This window comes from Chaetura pelagica, unplaced genomic scaffold (genome assembly GCF_000747805.2).
Source record: "Chaetura pelagica isolate M959 unplaced genomic scaffold, ChaPel_1.0 scaffold103, whole genome shotgun sequence".
In the NCBI taxonomy this organism is placed as follows: Eukaryota; Metazoa; Chordata; class Aves; order Apodiformes; family Apodidae; genus Chaetura; species Chaetura pelagica.
The window spans coordinates 3,467,547-3,473,166 of record NW_009953004.1 but is presented as its reverse complement, the minus strand read 5'-3'; positions in this window follow the sequence as shown (position 1 = coordinate 3,473,166).

The following is a 5,620-nucleotide window of genomic DNA, read 5'->3' as shown; positions in this document are numbered from 1 at the left end:
CACCCGCCCCAAGCAGGAATAAAGGCACTGGCCAGGAGGAGCCTGGGGGAGCAGTGAGGAGCCTGCTGTGAGCCACCATGACCCAGCCTGCTCCTGTCCTTGGAGGTGGCCTTGGGATGGCATCACTGAAGATATTGAATGATTCCTCTTTCATAATGCTGCAAATCAATGGGTTCTGGTGGTGTCACAGACAAAAGGCTGGTTTCAGTGTTTTGGTTGGGAGCATCCTCAGGGGGAGCTGGGCTCATTAATTAAATACGGTTAATCAATCTGGCCTACAAGGGCACTGGTTATTTATTCATCAGAGGCTGCCTGGTGCAACCCGGGTGATCTAACAGGCAGTAAATAAACATGTAAATGAAAAGCTGATGCAGCAGAGCTTGCTTGTGCCTGGGAGATTGCAGAGCTGGGTCAGATAACACGGGATCATATGTTTAATTTAACAAAATCCAATAAAAAGTGGACCTGCAATGAATGACCCTCGGGGGCCTGTGGCTGTGGTGGGAGCAGGGCCAGGAGAGAAGGGGGACACTGGGAGCAGGGCTCTGTGCTGGCCAGTGCCAGGCTGGGGGAGCTGCCAGGGTGCTGGGCTGAGGCAGAGTCTCATCTTCCTGCGGGTTTATAAGCTCGGGGAGGAACTCCCGGGGTCGTGTGGCTCCTTGTTCCTGCAAAGTTAATTACACGGAGGGCCTGTCAGGAATTAGAGAAGGGGGAGGCTTCAGCTGAGGGAAGTGAGAACAAAGGAGGGTGAATATGTCGCTTTTCAGCTCATTCTTTGCAGAATTGTTCTCTGCTCTTCTGAGAAATGCCGTGGGAGCCAGACAAGCTTCCTCCAGGTCTGTGTAAGCCCTGGTTTTACCATTGTTGGAAACTGGAGTAATTTCAATATCGTCTCAAATGCAAAGACTTGCAAATGAGAGCTGAATAAAACATGGCCTGTCCGAGCTGGGCATTTCTGATTCCTTGATCCAATGTGTTTGCTGCATCTCACAGTTTGGAAGGGCTTATCTATTCCTGCTCCTGGTTCAGCTTTCAGCCCCAGGAAGATGGATTAACCTCCACTGCTCCAGGGTGGCCAGAGAGAACTTCTGGAGCAAAGATGGGGGGGTTTCTGAGGCCTGTGGGCAGTGGGGCAATGCCCTTCCAGCACCTTCTGCAAGCTTTAACCAGCCCGTGGGTGCTGCTGTCTCTGGGCAGTGCTGGTGTCACTGGTGGCTGCCACTGGTGGGTCAGCCACACACAGGGGGGTGGGATCACCAGAGGGAAAGTGTATTCAGACCTCTGGCTGTGGGTACAGGTCTTCTGGAGGAGGACAAGCTTGTTGGTATCTCAGAACACATGGCAATGCTGGGATGGGGAGCAGAGCCACTGGGATCAGTGCAGGGTCAGGGAATGGCCCTGGCCCTCAGGAGCACCAGAGCTTGATGCAGGGCAAGAGGCAGCTCCTTTGCAGGAAGAATGGGAGGAAGATGAAGTGCCACCTTGCCTGATGTGCTTGTGCACACAGAAATGCTCTCACACATCTGCAGCTGCTGAGGAACAGAGATCCAGGCTTGTTGGATGAGGAAGATGTGGGAAACCTACCAGAAAGAGAGCATGAGAGCTGAGGAGGAGCGTGGCAGGGGCACAGCTCTGTGGAGACAAAAAAGCATAGAGGCTGGGCTTTCTGGGTTCAGGGATGAGCTCCTCCAAAGCACAAGAGTGTTTGGAGCTGAGGGTTTGCCCCTTACCAAACTTGGCACCCCAGAGTGCTGGGCAAAGGGAAGGAGCTCCCTGGGAGACAGCAAGGGGACAAGGAGGAGTTGTTTGCAATACTGTGGGTGGTCTGAAGAGCCACACTTTGCAGGGAAATAGGTAATTCAAAGTGCAGATGGGTACTGAGGTTGTCAGAGCATAAGGAGGGGCACTGGATTAGCCTGTTAATCATAATAAATGAATATGCAAAGCTGGGAAGAAGGGTTTTTCCCACTGCAGCTCCCTTTCTCTGTGAGAACTTGCCTGACTCGGATGTCCCTCCACCACTGAGTTACTTCCCCAAAGCCCCCAGAAAATAAAACTTCTGCAAAGGGGTGTTTTCCCCATGTTCCCCATGCTCTGCCCACCAATTGTCCCTTGAGGAACAAAAAGCCTTTGGGAACTGCTGCTGTAAAAGTGCATGGCTGGGGAGATGGGGAAGGCAGGCCCAGCCCCCTCCTCTGTCCAAGGTTAGGTCAAGGCCAGGCAGGAGGGCAGAGTTCACCACCTGCCCTTCTTGTCCAGCTCAGGTCGTCCAGCATCACCAACACCCCCAGAGAGGTCCCTGCAGAGCTGGAGCAGGGAACTGACCCCCCGTCCAGCTTTGCCTGGGGATGCCAAGGACAGACCTGCCTGAGCACCCCCCCCAGGCTCCTGCATCCCCTCTGGTCCGAGATAGTTTCTGTGGTACTTGGGATTTCCCCTCCTGTTTTCTTGGAAGCACGAGATGGAAACAAATGTGAGGAATATAAACTATTCAACAGTTTTAACCATGAAGAAAAGAAAAGAGGGTTCAACTCCAGGTTTTGGCCTAATGTATTATTTTTCCAAGCTGGTTCCTACCCCCACGTCCCAGGCTCCCAGTGATTCACAACGACCTCATTACTTTTGAGTTAACACAACAAACTTGGCTGCTGGTTGATGGTTTATTAGTGCCGAACTCGTTCCCATGAAGCTGCATCCTCCCTAGAAAGAACATGTTTGTATCACGTGTACCAAGTGTCTGGCCATTGTGTGCAGCCTCCCAGCTCACCAGTGCAAAAGCAGGAGGAACAAAAAAAATGCACTTTTGCACGTTTTTCCTCCTAGGATCTCAAAGCACAAACGCTGCCACCCCGGGAGGGGAGGTGGAGGAGTCAGTCCGAGGAGAACAGCAGGGGCAGTGGCTGTGTCCCAGCACGGAGGTGAAGCAAACACCTTCCCTAGTGCAGAGCCCTCCTGAAACACCTGAGCAGAAAATCCGTCCGCTCGGAAGGGAAAGCGTTTGTCCTTTTGCCGCCTTCACCGTTGGCTGAAGGATACGCGTCCCCTCCAGGGGCTGCCTGGGGGAAGACAGATGGGAAGAGTAACTGGAGCTGTCAGTCCCTGGGGATGTGCAGAGGAATCAGTGTTTGGCAGCAGATTCAGCTCTGCTGCCGCCTGGAGTCACCGCTGTCCCGGGCACTGAGACGTCCGGGCTTCTGAGCCAGTTTCATTGAGGCTCCCTGAGCAGAGGGACGGTGATGTCAAGTGGCAACTCCTGCCGAAGATCCAGTGAAGCTGTGCTCACCGCCTGGATATCGAGTATGTTCCTCCCTCTAGGAATTTCAGTGTCTTCCTCTCTCCCTTCCCAGGTCAAGATGTCCCCAGGGCAGGGACACGGCTCTGAGACCTGCAGGAGAGCCCAGGTCAGCAGAGCTGGGCCAGCAGCAGAAGTCACTTGAGTGGCCACTCACTGCAGGGAGCTTGGTTTGGGTGCTCTGCTCCAGTTGAGACCACAGCTGGTCCCTGAACCACCCGAGCATCATGTCCCATGGCAAAAATTCTCTCTCCTTTCAGGTCAATGGCAACTGAGGCTTTTCACGTGCCACGCTGGCTCCTGGCTGCTTCTTGCTCTTACCAGGGTGTTTGCTTTCCCACTCCAGCTCTGCTCTTCGTGGGATGAACATCCACATCCATGACCCTTCTCCCTGCAGGGGCAGCCTCCAGGAGGGCTGGCAGTGTGGCCCAGCCTGCTCCCACCCATTTGGAGCTCCAAAAATCCAGGGAAGGGATGTAGTGCTGGCAGTCCAAGTGGCAGTGAGCAGCAGAGCCAGGGCTGGCCCTGGGACAAATATATCAGGGGTTCCTGGGAGCTGGGCACAAGCCAAGGGGAGCCCTGCTTGGGGGCTGCTCTGTTAGCTGGGGAGAGGGACACCTGAGAAGCAGAGACACTGAAGGGGAGGAGGAGGCAGACATTCCAGGACAATCCACATCTGTAAGAGAAGGGAGCAGAGTCCAAGACTGTAATACATCCCAGATGAGGCTGGGGAAAGTGCTCTAGCAGAGCATGAGTCATTGCCCACGGAGGGGAGAGGAGCAGCCCTTTGATAAGAGGCAAAGTGACTTGGCTATTTAATCTTCACTCACTGAAGGCTGAGAGCCTTGCACAAGGGTCCCCTGGGGACCTTGGCACTGAAAAGCCCCCTTGGCTGCCAGGCCAGCCTTGATGTCCTTTCTGGGTGTGTGGCAGTGGGGCTCTGCTTCTCACAGGCTTCTCAGAGTGTGGGGCAGCTCTGGAGGCCCCCAGGAGGTCCTGTTTTCAGTGCAGGTAGGACCCACCTCATCCACACTGGCACAGAGAGCTGAAGTTAGAGGAGTTGGACTGATGTCAGGTTAGTAACAGCCCCAAAACTTATGTCTTTGAAGATTATTATGTTCCCTCTCCAGTCTTCTCTCTTGAGTAAACCCCCCCAACAGTTCAGCATTTCCTTCTGATCCTTCTCACCATCGTTCTCTGATCTCCCCCACATCTTTCTCAAATTGCTCTGCCCAAACTGCTCTTCCTGACCTGTCTCCAGGGCAAAGTGAAGGAGAGCTTGTTTTCGGTGTGTCTCAGAAATGCCACTGCTGTCTAGGCACCTCAGACAGTGTGTGGTGGACTCGTGCTCAGCTTGAGGTCCACTGCAGCTCCTGAGAACTCTGCCTGGCCAGTCAGTCTCCCTCCTGTTTCTCTGTACCTGATTATTCTGAAGGGCATGACTTCACATCTGCTCCTCTTGAACTGTGCTCTGCTTTCCCCCAAAAAACATTTATCTTATTTCTCAAGATCCTTTCAAATTCAAATCCTATCCCTGTGTCCTTCTTGCTCCATCCCCTATGCAAAACAAACAGGCAGGCTCTCATTCTGTCAACCAAGCATTAATGAATGCATGAGCCTGGAGCCAGCCCTTCTGAAATCCTGCTCTGTGCACACACACTCACAGCCTGATGGCAACATGGGAGAAGTTCTCCACCAGTGCAGGTTTTGGGCAGGGAGCACCCAGTTCCTCATCGTTGCAGTTTTCCTTTCCCTTGCTTGTGAATGTGCCACCAGAGAAAACATCAAAAGGCACTGAAGGCAAAATGTAGGACAACTCCTTCTCCTCTCTATCCACAACTCCTGCTCCTCTCTATCCATAGGGCTGTTGCTCCGTGTCCTAAAAAGAAACAGGATCTTGCTTTGCCAAGATTTTTGCTTGAGACATCCATGCTGAGTGCTTGTCTTCTCACTGGGCACAAGCTTTTTGGGGAATGTGTCCCGGTGTTTTCCCCGTGAGGGAGCTGAGCTGGCTGCTCTGCACCCGCCCGGGTTCCCACCCCCCTGCTGAGCCAGGCGCCCCGTTTTGCCCCCGTACAGGGGCAACACCTCCAGGAAAACCCCCCAGGACAGCTGGCCAGGGCACGGGCACGGCTGGCACACCCCGGGGCTGATGCCATTTAACCTGGAAGGTGTGAAGGGATCTGCAGCAGCTCACGGGTCCTGCCCTTGCCTTGCCTGAGAGGGTCCCCTCGGCTTCCCACGTCCCGTGGGAACAGGGGGGGCAACAGGGAACAGGGGGGAACCTGGGAATCGAGGGGCGGCCCCGGGAGCTGCCCGGGACGCTGC